A 22,240-nucleotide genomic window follows, 5' to 3' on the forward strand; every position below is an offset into this window, starting at 1 on the left:
TCCTGAAGGACTGCACCCCGTGGATGGGGACCCATGCTGGAGCAGTTCATGAAGAACTCTAGCCTGTGGGAGGGACCCCACGCTGGAGCAGGGGAAGTGTGAGGAGTCCTCCCCCTGAGGAGGAAGGAGCGGCAGAGACAACGTGTGATGAACTGACTGCAACCCCCATTCCCCATCCCCCTGCCCTGCTGAGGGGGAGGAGGTAGAGAACCTGGGAGTAAAGTTGAGCCCAGGAAGAAGGGAGGGGTGGGGGGAAGGTGCTTTAAGATTTAGTTTAGATTTTATTTCTCATTGTCCTACTCTGATTTGATTGGTAATGAATTAAATTAATTTCCCCAAGTCAAGTCTGTATTGCCCATGACGGTAACTGGTGAGTGATCTCCCTGTCCTATCTTGACCCACAAGCCTTTCATTATGTTTTCTCTCCCCTCTCCAGCTGAGGAGAAGAGTGATAGAGCGGCTTGGTGGGCACCTGGCATCCAGCCAGGGTCAACCCACCACAATGACATTCTTCATTGGTCCTTTTTCTTGAGATAAACACAAACAGATGGACACATGTAAGTCAGGAAAAGAGACATTAAGAAGAGGCAGGTTACATCTATGCATTTATGGTGGGCTTCAACTAACTTTAGCCTTTTTACCTACCTTCCAAACTGAGCTCCAGGAGTGAGAGATCTCTTCTCTCTGAGGATTTGCATCCAACACAGAGGGGATGAGTCACAGTGCAAAGGAGCATTTCTTTCACCATTGACCACAGAGGAGGCTGGGTGCCTTACTTTCTTACAACTAAAGTTAAGTGAGATTAAACATTCCTTCTCTCCACATACCACATACAAATATACCAATACTTTAAAAAAATAAAAGAACAAACCAAAACCCCAAAGATGTCCTCATTCTACCATATGTAGTAGATACACCAGTTCACAGCAGATATCATAAATCTAGTGCTAACTAATTATTCTTTCCCATGCACTTTAATTCACTTTGGAAATTCCAGTTAAAGTTTTTTTTGTGGTTTATAGCTTGAAGCAGAGCTTGTTTCTCAGTGATAAACACAGATGTTTCTCATAAACAAAGTTACAGTAATTAAAATTCGAGTAGAGATCAGCTAAAAGCATGAAGCTAAAAGCAATTCACAATTATCGGTTACCTTCAAAAGTACTTCACTGTATTTTGAAGGGCTGCGGAGCACCAGTCCAACACCTGCTGTCAACACCTGCCCAGCTGGCTGCTGGAGATCCATTGCACAGGGCATGGGTTGTCTGAAACGGCTCCTTCCAGCAGGGCAAGCTGCAGCGCTTGCTCATATGCAGCCTTGCAACCTCTCTGCTTAGCTGAGGTTATACTTGGAAGAATTGCTCACCACCTCTACTCACCACCTTCTGTTTGAGATCCAAAGAAGTCTTGTGGGCTAAAAACTTAACTCCTTTTTCAAAATATATGTTAGCTAAATAAAAGTCATGATTTCACCCTCCAAAACTGCCTTGTTCATATCCTCAGAAAGTCACTTCTACAACATCACTACTCCTACTCATCCAGTCTCACATGTTTCATTGAAAACAGACTCCATCTGCCACTTCCTCACATAAGTACAACTTTCTGACTTAACTATCAATAGCTTAAATAAGCCCTTTTCAGAGGTCTGCTGTTAGGGACGCCTTGGGTTTTATGATTCACCTACTCAGTTGCTTGCAGTAATTGCAGAAAACAGACCTGCAGGCTTCACAAGGTTTCCAAATCTATTCACTTTCATTTTAGGTAATGCAAGAAACTAAGTAAGTATAGCACTAAACACCTGCAATGACTTGTGTCATCTTCTCACTTGCTTGAGTAGGCTTTGGGTTTAGGTGCAAATCCAATAAGGATCTTCTTTATTCCATGCATCCTGTCTCTTCAGTGTGGTTGTGTGGTGGGTTGGTTTTCACATTCAATTCCTGACAACTACACTGTACCATTCTGTTCAGCTATAATAGGGGTTAACAATTCATCTGCTGTTACCTTAAAACTTGACGGCATAGGCTGATTTTTAAGGAATTACTTCTGGTCTGATTTGGAAAGAGGACATGGAAACTCCAGGAATGGGCTCAGGTCTGTATATCACAGAAAGCACAGAGCACAGGGAAAGTACCTAAACACCTGTACGGGCTCTGACTGGGCTGGAGTTAACTTTCCTTATAGCAGCCCATATCATGCTGTTTTTTCGATTTGTGACCAAAACAGTGTTGCTAACGCACCAGTGTTTTACCTGTTGCTGAGCAGTATTTGCACAGTGTCAAAGCCTTCTCCATTTCCCATTCTACCCCCCCAGTGAGTAGGCTAGGGGTGGACAAGAGGCTGGGAGGAGACATAGATGGAACAGCTGACCCCAATTGGCCAAAGAGATATTACACACCATATGACATCATACTCGGCAATAAAACTGGGGGGACTGAGGAGTGTAGTTATTCCAAGGCAGCCATTGCTCAGAGACTGACTCGGCATTGGTCAGCTGGTGGGATGTTGTGAGTAACTGCCTTTGCATTACTTGGGGTTTTTTTGCTTTAGTTTTTTTTTTCCTTCTTCACTTATTAAACTGTCTTTATCTTGATCCATGAGTTTTCCTTGCTTTTGCCCTTCCAATTCTCTCCCTCATCCCACTGCAGGGGAGTGAGCAAATGACTGGGTGGGAGCTTAGCTGCCAGCCAGTGTCATCCCACCACAACACCAAAAAAAACAATTGAAGACTCACTCACCCTAAGTGCTTTATTTTCTGTCAAATTTTGTGGGTTCTTTTCTTTTGCTATCCATTTTCCTACCTGTGCCATAAGAGGTGCTGAACAATTTTAGTGCAAGTATTGGATTCTACGGTGAATCAAAAAGTTTGCTTTTGTTCTGGTGCCTAAATCCACCTGGGCATCAAGCCCCATCTGTATACACCACATTAAAAAAATGAGAATTAAGTGCTGAAATTGTTTACTCAAGTTTCATGAAATTCCCCCCCAGTACATTAACATCTATGTATATTGAGGACATTGCCGTATAACATCCGTGACATGTGTACAGTAGGCTATCATTTTATATTTTCTTTCTGCATAAATATTTACTGATGATGTTATTTCATACATTATGCTACATAGTAACCTATAAAGTTGAATTACAAAATTACCAGCTGGCTGCAAAATAAATGTTGCTATAGTAACATTTCCATTACAAATCATATTATTGTAAAAAACAATGTGTATGGAAAATTTTCCATTAGCCTGCATTAAGATTACAGTTGTAACATGCCTACAGTTCTCCAAATATGCATCTGAAAAAAACCCTCATTTCTAATACCCTAAGCTGCATTTTTTAATTTAAATAACTCTTGACGTACAGGCTGATACTTACAGGCCAGTGACTCATCAGAGTAACAGAACCCCTGGTCTTGGCGCGTGTTCCACATGGCACAGTGAGGACACACACGGGAGAGGTGGCTGATGGCTTGGTCCTTTGCACAGATTAAAAGCCTGGGAAGTATTTTTAAATTCTTGTATGCGTAGCTTGAAAAGTTGGTATCTCTCCCTGAAATTTTCAGTGGTGTGAGCTGTCCGCTACAGCTTGACCTCTTATCAAGTAGATATATTACTGCTGTTGTAAGAGCCATTCAAACACGTATGGACTTCTTTTACAGGGTCGCCAAATATCGCAATTGGCAGTAGATCTTTGCAGCACTTTGTGGCTGTGCTTGAGGTAGTTGTCATAACTAACATTAAAGCTAGGTTAATGATTCTGCAAGAAAATAGCCAAAAATCACTAAAAATAAAAAATTATTTCTAAGCTACCATTAACAAGACTATAAGGAAATTCTTGCAGTAGAATTAACTTCCTGAAATAAACTTTGCATTCTTTAGCAACTTAAGGTCAGTTATAACAATAAGAAAGCAGCAATGGAACTATCATAAGTATCCCTGAAGGGAAATCTCCAAACAAGTTGAACTTTTAAACTGCTAAGTATTACTCAAAAATAAAACTGTTTAATTCTGCACAGCTGGAAGACAGCTATGCAAGTGCATCTTTTGTTAATACTGTGTGCTAAGGTCTTTCCTGTGTAGCATTTCACATTAATCATATTTTCCATAAAAGGTATTTTAAACCCTAGTCTCAATTAAAGGCCTGGAGAAGATGGGTTAAAGCAAAAAGCGCTCTCAGGACTTGCGAAATGGGGCCTTGTAAAATCATAAGGAAATCACATGGTTCTGATTGATATACTCAGGAAAACAAAAAGCTCAGGAGTGCCTAGGTACTGCCACAGGAGTCTGCTAAAAGGGTGCTTAGGATCAGATTTATTTAGCTAATCATCTCTGTAGTCTTGGGATCAGAGAGAAGCTGGACAACATTTAAAAGTTCATCCAAAAAGCAGTTTGCTTGGAGATCCCAAACCAGAGCAGAATGAATCAGAAAGACTTTTTTTTTTGCTGCTGGCAGAGAGTGGGATGGAGGCAGGAGGGCCAGTCTTACACCCTGGCAGTCTGCGGCTGCTGCAAGCCCCAGTGAAATGAGGCCCCTTGATGCTACCTTTGCAACAGCACACGGCTCCGTTTATTAACTAGGAGGTCTGTGCTCATAATACACAGATTAATGCATGGAAGCGTTCCCTAAAAGCAGAAACATGTTCTCAACATGAACCCATTTCAAACAAAGAAACTGTGCATATTAAAACTCTGAGAAGATAAGTGGTCAAATAATACTTCAGGCAGAAGGGCCTGTGCTGCTCCAACAAAACCATGGAAAATGAGAATGAAATGGAAGTGACCTTTTAGATACAAATCCCATCATTCTCTGATTGTATGATACATGCAATTTGGATGTCAAACTCAGGAGATCCTCCATTTCTCTCAGCCTAAGCTCTGGAGAAAAAAAAAAAAGAAAAAAAGAAAAAAAAAGAGGAAAGTGAAATTTAAGTCTATTTTGATCACCTGGGTTTAATTAGACCAAACTACATCACTTCAGCACTTCTTCTTTGCTTTCCTTCCTCCCTGCTGTCCTGTGTCAGGCTCCCCATTCCCCTCTTCCTTTCTGTAGCACCCATTTCATCGAACTCCAGTGCTTGCCTTCTTCCTCAGATGCTTTGCTGTCAGTGGACTGGGACCATTTATGAACTTGTCACTTCAAGAGCATGTCACCTGCTTGCTACCATTTTTCAAAAAAGCACATGACTGCCAGTTTCTCTTTGTGGGCTTTTGTAAAGAAGTGTTCCCATACCTAAGTACCATTAGTTAAACAAGACAAGCATAAGAAATTAATACAAGAACTGAATGCCGTTTGCAGACAGGAGTGAGCCAAGATGAAGCATTCATTACTTTAGCTTTCTTTAAAAGAAGGTTTAAATGAGCAAGGTTTGAATCTAAGAAAAGGAAGACTGCAGAAACAAATTGTGAAATATAACTCTTCCAAGTCATCAAAAGAAAATATTTTCAGGTTTTAATCAATTCACTTTCCCATGGAGAAATGAATTATCACTGACCCTTCTTCCTATATCTCATTTTATATGAAAGAGTTATCCTCAAACACCCAAAGACTGAATTCCTATGAGATCAAAACCTCAACCTAACGTGAGGATTTGGCCTATCCTTTTAAGCCAGCATTATGGAGAACTTTTTGCATTTTGTACTTACAGACCTTGTGAGCAATCAGCACATCATGGACAGTTTTGGTACTGGCAAAGCAGATATCCTACTCTCTTCATGTGCTTCCAAAGCTTTTATCATGTCATTGCTAACTCATAATCTTCTAGTAAGTGATTCTTACTAGTTTGTCTGACCTGGGTAACTTTACATTGAGAGGTAACTTGTGTAACAGTACTGAATTTGGGAACGTGTATGTGTGCATGTCACTACCTAGCATGCCCCTTCAGGTCATGCCCATAACCATTTTCCTATAGTTCTCATGTTGTCAGAGAAAGCTGAAAAACATACTTGTAAAAATATGTGCAGAATTAAAAAAAGAGATGAAGTCTAAACAGTGCCAGCTAATTCAAAATTTTTTAAAAAGTTTCATTACACCGATACATAGACCTACCTCCAAAAATAACACTTAATGTGACAGATATACATGCAGGACAGAAAACTGGGCAAGAGGAGCTGAGTCTAAATGCTTAATGCATCCCAGCTTGGCAGGTAGTACATGCCAGTTCTACAGGCTGCTCGGAGTCTTCTGTCTTGTGCTTGATATGCACTTCCTTACACTCCTCTTTTTATGGACAAAATGACCTTGTCCTACTTTCAGTCTTTTCCATTACCATAAATAGATATTCATACACTTCACTTTTCCATTCCATTTTAACAACACGCAGGTCAGATCTTTCTGACCATTGGAACTGGATATATTAACAACAACAACATACTAGTTCAGTCTGGTTATGTCCTGCAGGTCTTTGAGATAATATTCAGAGCTGAGAGATTTTTATGGACAGAATATCTCTCATAGTTATGGGCATTCTGCTACTGACATGACAACTGCCATTGTTTTCCCATAAAATGATGATAGGCATCTGGAATAACAAAGAAATGAACAGAAAGCACTTCAGATGGAATAAATATATTTTTTTAATTACCAGTTTTACATCTGAAAGCATGGCAGGGGGGAGATTTATAGTTTTTCTGTTGAAAAGCTAGCAATGGGAGGGTTCTTTAAACTATTTCATTCCTCCTACAGCTTTAGCTAGCAATGTAAGTCTAGCATGAAAATTTCCAGTTTGTAAGATTTACTCCTGATGATTTTTTTAAAGTATGCTTATGTCATTTTTTTAAGGGCTGCTCAAGTTTGCCCTAATAGAAAAAAAATTGAATAATAGCTCGCTAATTTACATTTTAAAGTAGGCTATTGATTTATTACAACACAATAGTCAAAATGTTGTTTCATTCATTGCACAGGTTTTCAAAGTCTGCAGTGATCATTACACAAATCAGCAAATGTATGAAGAAATAAATTTTGTCATCATTAAAGAACATCTTATTTCCAGCTGTATAATTTCCCATTTTATTGTAGCAAATCATACTGAATTGTTTGAGGTATCTGAATTTTTTTGATTAATACTGTTTTTTACCCAAGTATTTGCTAGGGTTTTGATTAATATGGTAAATGAAGTGCTTCCATTTTCCTTGGAAAAATCCACATGTATTGAAAAGCTAGAGAACGTAAAAGTTTTTAGCTAAATCACTGAAGTATTTGATATTCCTGCGACAACATTTCCAAATTTGTATTTTTGCATTTTTTCTGTATTTATACTGACATGGCTTGGACGGGTGTACTCTTCGCTGGGTAAAAAATTGGCTGCATGGCCAAGCCCAAAAAGTGGTGGTGAATGGAGTTAAATCCAGTTGGCGGCCAGTGACAAGTGGTGTTCCCCAGGGCTCTGTGCTGGGGCCAGTTCTGTTTAATATCTTTATCAATGATCTGGATGAAGGGATCGAGTGCACCCTCAGTAAGTTTGCAGATGACACCAAGTTGTGCAGCAGTGTTGATCTGCTGGAGGGTAGGAAGGCTCTGCAGAGGGACTTGGACAGGCTGGATCGATGGGCCAAGGCCAATTGTACGAGGTTCAACAAGGCCAAGTGCAAGGTCCTGCAGCTGGGCCACAGCAACCCCATGCAACGCTACAGGCTTGGGGAAGAGCGGCTGGAAAGCTGCCTGGCTCGAAAAGCACCTAGGCGTGTTGGTTGACAGCCGCCTGAATATGAGCCAGCAGTGTGCCCAGGTGGCCAAGAAGGCCAATGGCATCCTGGCTTGTATCAGAAATAGCACGGCCAGCAGGAGTAGGGAAGTGATCGTGCCCCTGTACTCAGCACTGGTGAGGCCGCACCTCGAATGTTGTGTTCAGTTTTGGGCCCCTCACTACAAGAGAGACATGGAGGTGCTGGAGCGTGTCCAGAGAAGGGCAACGAAGCTGGTGAAGGGTCTGGAGAACAAGTCTTCTGAGGAGCGGCTGAGGGAACTGGGGTTGTTTAGCCTGGAGAAGCGGAGGCTGAGGGGAGACCTTATCGCTCTCTACAACTACCTGAAAGGGCATTGTAGCGAGATGGGTGTTGGTCTCTTCTCCCAAGTAACAAGCCATAGGACAAGAGCAAATGGCCTCAAGTTGCACCAGGGGAGGTTTAGATTGGATATTGGGAAAAATTTCTCCATGGAAAGGGTTGTCAAGCATTGGAACAATCTGCCCAGAGAAGTGGTTGAGTCCCCATCCCTGGTGGTATTTAAAAGCCATGTAGATGTGGTGCTTAGGGACATGGTTTAGTGCTGGACTTGGCAGTGTTAGGTTAACAGTTGGACTCAATGATCTTAAAGGGCTTTTCCAACCTAAATGATACTATGATTCTATTCTATGTTTTATTTCAGTACAACTTGATAGTGATCACCCATATTTCTGATACATTGTACTGACACAAGAGTTGCCTTATTGAGTATTTATCCAATTAATTGAGTTCAAACTCCGATTTTGTTCACCTGAGGAGCTAACCTGGGTTGGAGGCATGAAGGTTTATGTCTGATTCATAAACAAAATATTTTCAGCTCCACTAGGACAAAATACAAGACTTCTGCATCATGATTATGATTCTGATATTCTTATTTATAATGTTTTAGAAAAACAAGCAAAATAAACTATGATACATCACAAATAAATGAAACAACATAAAATGTATGTACCTGCCTTACAATACCAGCATAGTCCCAGTACACTGAAAATCAGAAGACTTGATTTCTGCTTCAGATTTTTGCATCTGAGCCCTGTCTGCAAGAGGGACTTAGAAGGTTTGGGAGGTTCAGGTCAAATATTAGAATAAAAATTTTCATTCACATGAATGAAATGTGCAGCATTGGAAGAGGATATCCAAAGAGATTGAGGAATCTCCAACACTGGTGATTTTCAAGATTTGATTAGACAAAGCTATGGCTAACCTCATGTAGTGCTGGTGCTAGATTTGTGGTAGGTTGGAGTAGGTGACCTCCAAGGTTTCCTTCCAACTGACTCTACAATTAATTGATTTCAGCAAGATCAGCTGCTCTTGCTCAAATACATGTTGAAAGAACTGCAGGCACACTTACAAGGTCTGATATCTTAGAACAGCTTACGCTGATTTTCATGCAGATGCAATTTACAGTGACTGTGCATTTTGTAGAACAAAGTCCTTCCTCAAAATCCTGACTGACCCCAGGCTTTTAATACCCAGTTCAGTTGATTAGATTCAAATAAGAACAATATTATGGTTTGCCATTCAGTTAGATGAAACACTATGTGTGAATATTAGCTATTCTCCACTCCTTTTTGTATTCTACTCAAATACTTAAGTTAAATGAGATTTTTGTACTCTTGGCTAATGCATCTGATTACAAATCCAAGTATACAATGCACATATGGCTAAGACACCAACAACATCTGATTAGATCATTAATATGACTGTAGACAATAACAAGGCATTTCAAACCCAATTACAACGCACTGCTATAATACAGCCCTGATATCAATTATGGGATTTAAAATATAATGAATTCAATGCTATTTTACTAAAGAGACAGAAAAAAAAGTGAAAGTCATCATAACAGAGCTGTATTTTGAAACACATGCTTGCTTCCAGTTTCTTATGCAATACAGGTTCAGGAAATTATTTTATGACCTAATTTCCCCTGACAGCATTTGTTCTGACACTGAGCGGTAAGGAGCTCTGCAGTGCCCCATGCTTTGCTGATTGCAGCCCTGGTGCTCTGCAACTAATGGGACCCAGATGGGGCCAAGAACAAACAAAATGAGCTGGGTGGGAAGGGACTGATTTATAGTCCTACTCATTCTCCTCCCCCTCCAAAATAAACAAACCTAAGAAAAGGCAAATCCACTCAGCTGCCAGAGAAATCTCCAGCCCACAGGCATATGTACACTCTTAGAGGTCTCAAAACGGAGCAAGAAAATGAGACCATCAGATGTGTTCTTCCTGACAGGGCAGGCTAATCTATAACTACTATAACTGCTGTATCTTTTTTGGAGTCATTGCCTTGGAGGAACATCTGGCCTAAGAGGGGTAGTAAAGAGTCAGGTAAGCTGTGTGTCATATTTCAACCAAATGGTACGTATATTCTATGTGTATGGTAAGCCTTAGGCTCTCCAAAGACTATGGCATCTGAAAAGCCTAGTATAGCAGAAGGCCAGCCTGTTTGTGAGTGCCTGCCTGCTCATACAAACTATCTACATAAATATTTCATTCTAGGTATATGATGAGTTACCAGATAATGCATAAAATGAAGTATGTTTCCTTTAAAATAAATCCAGTGTAGAGGTAGAAATAAATCTTTCATTCATGCACAAAACCTCTCACATATAATTTTTGCCCTTTCCACAACTGCTTTCTTTTTACACACAAAAAAAATAGATTTTGTCACTGGTGAATAAGACTCTTGTGTAAGTCAATTTTTATAGGGTATGTTTTTTCATCTGGCCTTCTTCATGTTTGTTGTAAAGTCTAGCAGTGATCCACGAGCAATCTCATGCAGATAAAATTGTTTTATGAGATAACAATACAGCATGATTGCTTTACTACCTGTCCACCAACAAATTAGGATATAGGATTAAATTACATTTTAAGATTGGGCAGGATGATAAGAAAAGAAGGATAGTGAGCTGTCTTGAGAAGAATTAGAAATATGTTGTCATACCTCCTGACACCCCTTGATTAATCATAATAAATATTGATCTTCAGTAATATTTCCAAGTTTTCAAAAAATAGTTATCATTTGGAAATCAAATGTACATTTTAAATATTATTTTAGCCTCAAAAGCAGGACTCTGAAAATGAGTCCTGCAGGTCCATCAGACCTGCTATCTGCAATTCCAGGAGTATGTGGGAAAACACATCTCTGACGTTGCTGAACCTGGGTACATGGCAAGGTGGCTCTGGTTTCACCAAAATAATGCCACATGGCTCTCAGGCAGTGACGGCTGCAAAGCCTCAGCTCTAGGCTGAAGCTGGCCTCCTAATTGTTTGCAGAAGTCGCTGACATGTTAGACAAGTAAGAAGTGCTCGTGAATGCACACTGGAGTGTCAACTTCAATGTGTTAACAACGTTTAACTATCTTTCATGCACAATGTAATCTCATGTTATTTATGTACTTTTGTGTACTGTGGTCATGTTGTTTTGTTCATCTTCTTAATTTACCCATGAGTCTTCGCAACAAGCAGCAAGAATCAACCACGGCTTCATGCACTTTCTCTTAGGAAAATGATCTCCCTGGTTAGCAAATGCAAGAATTTGGAGGAGTGCGGTCCCTCGCAGTCCAGGTCTGTCTCTGAGCATTACAAGAACAATGAAGAGAGATGAGGAAAAAGTCCTTTTTAAGCTTAACAAACAAACTAATAATTTCACATTTAAAAATAATTAGCTGCTGGTTGAGGAGTTGTTTAATAATGTCCCAGCAAAGAAATGTAAAGATACCCCAAGGGTATTCATATTGCCCTTCTGTGACAGCGGAATGACTGGTAACAAAAGAAGTGCAGGAAGAAAGGAAGACCCAGGTTCCCCAAGAACCTCTCCAGTTCCCCAAAATCATCCAATTGAGGGTAGCATCTCACATTGCTATGTGCATAAAACAGCAGTGATTATTTTGTAACTTAACTGTGCATTCTTGTCACTAAATTAGAATATGAAATCTTAGGGGTTATATTTCCCTACTTAGAGAAGGGGGAGATGCTCTTTAAATGAAAGAAAAGGCTTGTGGAAGGTGAGCCCTGCACCACTGGTTCCCATCTAAAGTCCTACTAACCTCACAAGCGTGAGACTGCTGACATGAAAAGTGGGACCTGAGCCAGTGATGTGGCCAGGTGACTGCTGCAGAGCCTGAGGAGAGAGAGGAGTGACCCGGGGACCAGAGAGGAAAAGGGGTTGCATGTGAGGCTGGGAGGGGGGAGAAAGCCACAGCAGTGAGACCCACCTAACCTGGGAAGCACTGTGTTTCAGCCTAAAGTCTGTATTGATTTATGTGGCACTTAGGGACATGGTTTAGTGGTGGACTTGGTAGTGTTAGATTAATGGTTGGACTCAATGATCTTAAGGGTCTTTTCCAACCTAAATGATTCTATGAACAAAATAGTTAAAAGCAGATGTGTACATCTTATAAAAGAGCACTGTAACATGTTGCATTCCTACTGACCTCATTTCCTTTATTAGGGATACCCTGTGACAGAAAATCACAACTGTCCTCCAAATTTAAAACAGCAAACCACCAGACTAAGGATGACAAATTATTTTTACTGCAGGAGAATCGGAATTTTCAAGCACATGTCCCATTCTGTGGGGGATCTTTAATAATCTTTAATTTACATTGACTACTTTGCAAATGAAGCCAGCTAGAGGGTCTGATGGTTTCTTTTTGCTCTTCTACACGGAAGGCCAGCAGCAGTCAGTGTAACATTTCATTTTGCCCTGAGCTGGTTTTGTTTGTGGCACAAATGTGAAACAGTATTATTAAGGATGAGTGACCTAGCATGACACTGCTCATCAAAACATTTGCACACTCTGCAGGCTATAAATCTATTGATGTTCCTGAGTTTTGTGAACGATTGCTGTGAAAGTGAAGAATGTCCACATAATTTTATTTTACATGTAAACTGCACTATGTGTTCCAAATCTGTCATCGCAGCACTGAAATCCATCCTTGACGCTAATTTGTAAAAATGGCAGGTTACTCGAGGAGGAAAATATTTTTTTCTGGAAAGCAGTGCAGTTTTATAGGAGACAAATCTTTGAAGGGCTCTTTGCCAGTCATTAAGCTATGGCCGTCAGCTAGATCTGTTTCCCATGTAAATAAAAGTATCTCCACAGTGTAGTTTTTCCTCCTGGAGGTGCTTAGTTTAAATACAAATGAATGCAAACAGTGATCACATCTCTTTAAAACGGAGAAGGAGAAGCTCATTAAGATTGATGGGGAGGAGGGCTGGCTTTCAAGAATTTTAAAGTTCCAGACAAACTTTTTAAAAGCATAAAACTCGGCTTTTTTGTTTTCTTTTAATAGAGTTTAGGGGCAAAAATTCATAGCTCTATTCATAGTATTCAGAAATAAACAAGCACTTAAAGACAAAGCCAACCCAAAATCTGGATACCTTTTGTATTTTTTTTAAACATCAGCTTATGTCATGATTCATTTCCTTAGAAAGGGACTCTATTGAAAATTAATACTTTACATGTAGAATATAACAGAGAAAACACTGTAGCTTAAATAATTTTCGAGGCACTGCATAATTCCAGGGATGCCAAGCATTCTCCACTCTCGCTGATTTCAAAACCTCACAGCATTAGGCCCTGAGTATTCTAAAATTGGTCCTAAGCTATCCAATAGTCTCATGTCCTTTTCTAATGAAACACCAACTCACTTGTAAACCAACTTAGTGCCAAGGATATCAAAATCTGAATGAGCTTCTGTAAGATTTTTGTTCCAAAATGGAAAGAAATGTCTTTTCTGTCATCCACACCAAGCTTTTGAGTGGCAGTTCTCCCAGCCTTGACCATGAAAACAGTCGGAAAATCTGATTTCCATAATCCCAATATCTTAAACTCAGTCCCCAGGCACACAAAGTGAGTTAATACAGTGAGCACCTCAGCACTGACTCTGCCCTAAAAACTATTTTACTGTAATTATATAGTGACACTGGACTGGAAAACAGGCTAGATAATAAGCAAAATTTTGAATCTTGCTTCCCGACACACACACATATACTTTAGGCTCCAGAATATCAAACCTTTGTCCCTAATTTAGTTTAAAAGGCAAGCTGTCCCACCAAGCTCCTTCCATTTTGTTAATGAATAGAAGTATTACATAGCTGGGTTATATGTGCAATTATCTTTTAATTCTGAATTAAGATCATCCTTCATTAGCTGTAAAGCTGGGATGTTACTGAGACTGTCATACATGAAAAGTAACTTATTTTTCCAAGAGCTGTGCCTCTTGTTAGGCTCTTCCTGGGTGACTGGGATAACAATAGGCACAATCACCAGAAATCCTAGATCTCTCACTCCCTGCAAACTGCTCGAGTGCTTCCTCGGTTTGTTGCAAAGCCTTCTGCTTTTCATCGTGCTCTCACACCACAAAGTCAATAGAAAAAAGGTTTGAAAAGCAGACAGAGTTGTTTCATCTTCAAAGACTCAGAAGGCTTTTTCTTTTGATATCTCCAAAACCCCATTATGGGACGCTGGAATCCTGCTGACATGGCGGGTCTGCTTAGGTCAAACTTGAAGGGACCACGCTTGGCTGACAAAGTCAAGTAATAGTAAAATTATTTGTTCATATTCATATTACTTGTTTAATATGTTTATTTGTGTACAGTTCTGCAAGATGGACGGTAGTTATCTGTACTGAGGCTGAATTCCAACATCTCCTCTCTGCTTTCTGGCTTATAACTTCCCCAAACAAGTTCCTTTTTGACCTAATTTTTTACACAAATGTCAGTCCAAGGATACTTAGAAAGCAGAAGGAAAATTACTTTAAAAATCCCCAAGCACTGCATTCTTCTTCTGTATACAAGAAATTGCTATGGGATGTTATAAGTGGCCACTGCCTTTGGCAGCGCTGGAGCCTGGGAGCCCCTGTCCTGCCCGGGGACCCAGGGTCTCTGCCCAGGCTGAGGGACACGGCTGCTGCTTTCCCCTTTGCACATTCAACCAGTAGCGAAGCTGAGCATATATCCCAGGGACACACAGACACCTTCCAGAGTCACAAGCACATTTCACAGATCCCCTGAATACCAGCACGGCTCCTCCGCACCCCTGGTGCCCCTGCCTGGACCCAGGGCTTCTTGCTTGCCAGTGGGTCCAGCATGGAGTTTGCTGCGATTGACACATGCACACCCCATGCACACTCAGTTTGGGGGAGGTACGGACGCTCACCCCCCAGCAGCCGGCATGAGGCACATGGGCTGTGACCATGGACCCACTCCAGCCACCGGCATGGAGCCCATCTCTCACCTCATTCACCTAGTCCTCCCATAGTTGGTTTTTGGGACGCACACCGTTCCTGCCCCACGGGCTGCAGTCAAGTCCCCCCCCTGCTCCAGTTGGTGTCCCTGAGACCCCACAGGATCCAGCTGCTGACACCACCATTCTGGGGCACCTGCACCCTCATCTAACTGTGGTGTCTGGCCCCAAAGCCACTCACACCCCCTCAGCAGCTGTCACCTTGTCTCTACAGCACTCACATCCACATGGGACAGCAAGTGAGGAGGCGCAGAGAGAGCTACCATGGCATTTAAGGAGAAGACAGGCCAGGCTGGGGTGGTGAGGTGCAGGGCTGGGTCAGACAAGCCTGCTGACCCAGCACGGTCTGCACAGTGCCAGACCCCCTTATACACAACCCCATCCACCTCTTCACCCCTTTGCTGCTCCCCATCCCTTATGCACTCCCTCATCAGTTTTGCATAGTCCCACTGACAGCCCACCCACCCTAAATATCTGGGACACCCAGCTTTGCATCCTTATCAGTGGCAAAGCCTGCAATTTCTTGATGGCCCATCAATCAGTGTGACCACAGAGGTTTGTTTCTTCCCACTGTCTCCATTATCTTTGTTGTACCGGTTTGTGTCTCTGTATGATCTCATCACTTCCCCCTTTACTTTTTATCCCCTTTTTCATTGAAAAGACCCTTAATCAGATCACCTTACTGAAGCAGGGGCTCTCGTCTCCCATGTACACTTGCAGAAGGAACACAGCAGAAACTGCTGAGACATAGGCAACATTGAGTGCTGAAGTGGAAAAGGGACCATGCTGCTAAATCCTGTTGAGATCTAAAAATCAAGGGACATTCAAAGGCAAATGGTTGGAAAACATAGTTGGTGGGTTCTGGAAATTGAGATGTCTACAGGCAAGATTTCAGACGTAGGGATGAAAGTGTTCCACTTGTGTGCTCCACCCAGTCAGAGCCGCTCATCTCTTTTTCATACAAAGTATTTTGTGTTTAATCATTTCATATCAGAAATAAATGCTTTGGGAACCAGAATCTGTCAGCTGAGTTCCTGTGTTTCCCATGATCAATTACGCTAGTATAGAGATAATAAAGAAGAAAGCAGCAATTTCTCCTTAGTCCTATATTTGCAAACCAGACCACCATGTACTCTAATGGAAAAGAAATTAGAATTCCATGATCTTGGACCTCCTGTGCCTGTAAAGAAAACCAGTATTTCCCTAGGGAAAAGACAGGACTCTGTTCTTCTTCCCCCAGATGTATGTTTTATTAATTTCTCCATTCAGTTCTTAGCAGTTTAAGTGGTAAATAAAATTTCACATTTTTTAGCTCACCCAAGCAAATCTAAATCAGGGTTTCACTAATGTACAGCTTTTGGCATCCAACAAAGCCAAGAGGCCTTTTCATTGTGGTGTCATATGGAGCATAAAGTTATTCATTACAGTGTTAGTTCTGTTACAACTCAATCATCAGTGCTTCATTATGAAAAAACTGTCAGTGGATCCTCCCTAGGTGGAACCCTCCTGCTGTAAGGAAAGAGAGGTGAGAGCGTACCCAAAATTAAGAAGAAAAGGATGTGGGTGTTTTCATCGCTACCTCAGCCAGCTAAAGAAAATCCTCTCTGTCTAATTTTAGAGATGTTACTTCTATATTATTCTAACAGTAAAGCTTTAGAAAAGAAAATGTAACACGTGCCTCAGATGAAAACCTGTCCAATACTAGGAATAATGGGTCTTTCACTCACCAAAATAATAATGACAAAAAACCCAGATTAATTCCTCCAAAATATGATTGTTGAAGTGTGGTGAAATAGGTAGTGACAGATCTCTAGTAGTCTTCCCTTCCTCCTTCCCCACCTTGGAGCATCCTGACTCAAAGCAAACTTGCCATTAAACTACCTGTATCTCCTCCATTAAAGCACACTGATGAGCAGTAGCATTTGAGAGCCACTCACAACTGGAAAAGTCTACCTTAAGGAGTACTATTTCCATTTGTGAAAAAGGCAGGGTTTGTTATCAGGTTCTCTGGTATCAGTACTCTTGGTTAAAACTAAATTTTACAGTTCATGCTTTTTAGTTCATAAAATTAATGTTTTTCTTATCTGTAACTTTAACCAAAAGAATTTCCCCACTGCTACTACTGCAAGGCTATTTCCAAGTGTCAGGCAACAAGCCCATTCTTTATATATGACCCACACAGAAAAATGGAAGTGATTGCTTTGAAATCCTAGAGCCTTCTAATGAAAAACCAGCAAGGGTCTTCTGCCAGACAACAAATGCCATGTTTCTCCTCCAGCTATTAGGGAACTCAGAGCTCCAGGGTTTCTTGCAAGGGCCAGACACAGGACTCGGGACCAGAATAATTAAACTTCTCAGAGAATTTACCGACATGCTCCCCTTGACCCTAGACTTCTAAGAATTAAAAAGAAAGTCTTGACAAATTCCCATCCAGTTGCCACAGGGCTGTCTTATGCTGGAATTCAATAGAGCCACTTTATTCTAAACAACAGCATTTAGAGACTGAGCAGAAAAGCAGCAGCACACTACAAATGAAGCCATCTTACGCTCTATCTATTCCCCTTCATGTCTGCCAAAGACAGCTCACTTTCTGACACCTTTCCAGAGAAAGGCCCAGCAGCTGAATATGGCAGCTGAAGGTGTTTCTCCATTCAGATTGCAGCCCCAACAGTTTCTTCATTTGTCTACCTTAGACGTTCTTTTATTTGTCTTATCAGGAACACCCCATACAATTCTGCTAAATATGATCCATGCCTTCGTGCACTCTGCTGCTCATAGGCAAACTGACAGGTAGCTCACAGGCACTGGAGCAGATGGTTGAAAGCTGGAGGTGCAGCAACCCATACTAAGCCTTTTCAGTCCTGAGACCTTACAACATAGCCATGCTACCTCTCATGTTCCTCTGCCTTTAAGAAATTTCTCTTGAAGGAAATTATAGCGATGAAAGCTCTAAAATTTGCTCGTATCAACAGGCATGTAGAGGTATATTTCAACTAAAAGGTGTGAACTTTTTTCTTCTAATCTTCACCTTAAAAACCTCAACTAGTTGCATAGTCTTTTCCAGTTATTTCAAGAGTAGGAGCTACTTGTCTTGCAAAAGTTTAACACATGCATGACAAAAATGTACTGTAGACTACATATGTTTCATTAGCGCCACATATACTTCTCACCCCAGATGAAGTATACATTCATATCTTTAAAAAGAATTAGTGAAGAGAAATGAAAATTAATATACTATGCCAATTACTGGTAAGAAAATGAAACTAATTGGACAGTCAAAAGCCACAATGTTGCAAAGTCCTTTAATACCAGTTAGCTGTGGGAATAATCAGTATGCTGCTTCTAGGAAAAATCTATTTGCAAACAGACATTGCAAATTAAACTAAGCTTTAGGATACATAGTTAACATTGTGCTATAAAATTCCTTTTTTTCTGGCAATAAGTGAGTAACAAATCCAGAATCTTTCATATTAATGAGTCTAATTTAGGTCAGCTGACTAGTCACAAAAAAGGTAACTGGTCACAAACCTAAAATTAGTTTATTAAATCCTTCCAGTGCTCTGTTTCAACCTTGCTATTAATTTTATGCTTCTAATTTATACACTGTTTTTTCTTTCTTCCTCTTTAATAAAGACATTTCCAAGCAATTTGCTGAGCATGACAAAAGCACAAAATACACTCCCCAAAAGCCTTACAGCCAACAAAAGTTTATATAATATTCATTCACCATATTGCATTCATGTTCTCTGCTCTCCAGAAAAGAAACTTGACAGAGTAATTTGAAGCATCTTGACAGAGTAATTTGAAGTAATCTAAAGGAGGTAGGAGGAAAGAATCAGAAATAAATTATTTTCTTCATCATCAGATAATCACTTCTGTCTTGGATATTAATCTTGTTTGTGAAGAATTCCAGTGTGAAGGACAGAAGCTTGCATATAGTGTAACCTAATTTTAAAATAACACACACTGAACTCAAACTGGGTATAATCAAAGAACTTCAAAAAAGAATCCTTCCTATTCTACACAGGGAATTAAACAAATCTTTCTAAGATTTTTCAAAACAGGAAAGTCTCTCTCCTTCTTTCCACCATTTTTTTCTCCCTTCACTCTCATATTAGTCACCTGCCAAAAAAAACAAGGCTTTATTCAGGATGTAGAACATGTAAATTAAAAACCTTGTTCTTCCCAAATGGATTTCTTGGAAATTGATGTCTCCATGTTCAACTTCACTTTTGTGAGTCAAAAAATTTTGATGTCTCCATGTTCAACTTCACTTTTGTGAGTCAAAAAATTAACACTGTAGTGTTGGGCAGTTCTGTGAAAGTCATTTGGTTAAATCAAACCTGTTTCACTGCATTTTTGCCTTTGGCTTCTAGTCCTGTGTGAAATACTGTAAACTCTTCTTTTCCTGGGACATTCACATGCTTCCACTATCATTCTTACAATGCCAGAAGTGGAAAAATATTGTAATTTGGTTCTGAAAATAAGATTTATAAAGAAGAAGGTTGTTAGTTTGTATGTACTTTTTTGTACTTGTAGGTAGAATTGGCCTTTGGATCTCTAAATTTCCTTGGTGTACGATCATTTACACTCATTGGAGATCTGGCCTTTGGCTTTTGATTTCCACAGGGGCGCAATAAATGGTATATAGCATCACTGAGAAAAATAAAGATCAAACTTGTAGTCTTCCTAGGTTACTGGAAGTGATAATAATAAACCTTCAGTGATTTTAATATGTTTTATAATACAATAGTAAAACCCTATGGTTCCCTGTAGGAAGGTGGGAAACAGGTTAATGGAATTGGAAGATGAAGAAGTGACTGGTTGACTGGACAGTTGCACAATGACTGCAGATATGGTATTAAATAAATTAAGGCTTTTGTTTTGAAAGATATTGAGATGCTCACCATGAACCACTTCCTATCAAGTAATAAAAGATACTGTATAGCCTAGAACTGCTGAAGAAGATGCTCAGTATGCCTTTTTAGCTGGTTTACTGTTTCTGCCCTGGAAAATATTACCTGGAAAACCCAATCTCTAGACAGTTTGGAAACACAAGAATATTAGAAGGGAGGCAGAGGAGCAGGTCAGCTCTATGTGCTGAGTACGTGCTAGAGTTTAATCATGCTCTGAGGTTTTGCCTCTGCTAACTGCAAGCAGCTGACTCTTCAGCAGCTCTTCTTTGAAAAGGGTCTTTAGTAAGTACTATAGCACCAGCAACAGAGTTGTTCATGGTAATCAAGACAGCAATAGCAAAAATTTCACTAATGGTCACAAAATAGACAAGTGCAGATCCTCTCTGCTGGCTGAGGAAAAAGAAGGGGAAGTAAGTTTGCTGTACAGGGGGGCTCTGTACAATTTGGTCAGAAAGTATTAAGTGACTTATCTCTAGCTTTACCTCCTGCACCTCTGTTTTAGATTGCTACATTTTTTTAAAACTAATTTCAATATAATACTACATTGGCAGTGTCATAGCACAGCTACAATCTAGTCAAGTTTTCCGTTGTAAGGATCTATTTTCAGATATCTAAACTAGTACTTAGTGGGGAGAAAAAATTTCTGGGGCATAAAGGGATAAAATTTCACTTACAAAATCTTCAGTCCAGGAGATCCTATTTTTTCCTAACTATTTCTTAAATGTAGAGACAGAAAAAAATAGTTTAAAGACTAGATATACAGTCAATTTATCATTCCACTGTCTCAACTCTGTTAACTCCTCCTGTCAAGCAGAAGCAATAGATTTTGATATGATCAATAAGCATGGTTATTTGGCATATAAAGCATTTTAAATGTATTTTGGGCTCAGTTTTTTGAGGTAATGGAATTTGGGTTTCCCAGAGAGATGGACTGGGATCTCATCCAACACATTCAGATTCATTAGCCGTGATTTTGTATCCCAAGGTAACTCTTTGGAAGAAAACAAATACATCTGGATTTCACATAGATTGTAATGGAAAGCTGCAAAAGGAAATGCTAACGTAACTGTTTCATTGCTAATGCAATAGACCAAAGCCTAACCAAAGTCAAATAGAGTCTAATGCAACTTGGGGAATTTAGGTAACAACCATACTGTCCACAATATATTACAGTGAAGAGCTTATTATTCTTCTTTAAAATAATGCTACAGGTCATGAGATAATACAAACCATATAGCCTTTTCCACACACAGAAGTTGTGTATCTTTTCTTTAAAAATTGCTTGATATGCTGTCTTTTTTTTTTTCCCACAGAAACGCAGAGGAATCAAATGGAGTGAAAAATGTTTATTTCTTATCCAGAATTGTTCTATTCAAAGTTGAAAGTCAAAGTCTACAACCAACAAGACAGTTAGTAGCATCTCTGTGTGAAAAGGCTGTGACGTTGTGCAGCCATGTATGAAATAAAAGCTTTTCAATGAATGATTTGTAATTACTCAAATCTATAAAGTTTTCTGAGCAGACCTCAGAAGAGAAATAAATATGTCTATTTCTCTTTAGTGCCATTTTGTAAATGTGTGGCCTCTAAAGCCTGTCTCGAAGGGATGCAGTTGGAAGTAATTTTCCTTTAAATTAGCAGTGGTGAAAGAGTCTTTTAATTCTTAGGGGGGCGCGGAAAAATCGCTCTTTCACTGTATAGTATTTATTGGCAAACAGCTTTGGTAGTCAAAGTCTTCAGTTGCCTTGGAGCAGGCGTAACACGTCCTGTTTTTAATTTGGAGGATCTATAGCCAGTACAGAGTCCAGCAATAACAGCTGCTACGCAGGTGTGGTAGGCGAGGAGCCTGCCCAGAGTTAGCCATCTCACTGCCACCTGTGTCTTACAGGAGCAAGATTGATTTGGGCCTGACAGAGGGGATACCTTTCCAGGACCTGGCAAAACCAGCACCCAGGCTCCCCGGGCTTGGCAGGAAATGTGCCATAGGCTCCAGGTATTTATACACGTGTCAATGGGTGAGATCCATAAGGTCTGCCGGCACACACTCTTGTATTTTAGATCTTTTCCCTCCAAATAGGCAATAGAACCTAATTCCTCATCTTTGCCTGGCCTCAGTTCTATCATACAAGTGCATGGATAAAGAACGATACAGCATACTCAAGCAAACACAAGGTTAAACTCTCATTATAAAGTTGGAAATGGCTTAGAAAAAGAACATAAATTCTCTTAAAACCAGCTATAGTTATTTATGAAAATCCCTTTTCTGGCTGTGTACCTTTCACTTAGGATATTTAAGAAATGCCTCAGCTGTTAGGCCTGCAGAAACAGCTCATAGGGCAACAACCCCTTTCTGCTCA

This window comes from Ciconia boyciana, chromosome 1 (assembly GCF_034638445.1).
Source record: "Ciconia boyciana chromosome 1, ASM3463844v1, whole genome shotgun sequence".
Taxonomy (NCBI): Eukaryota; Metazoa; Chordata; class Aves; order Ciconiiformes; family Ciconiidae; genus Ciconia; species Ciconia boyciana.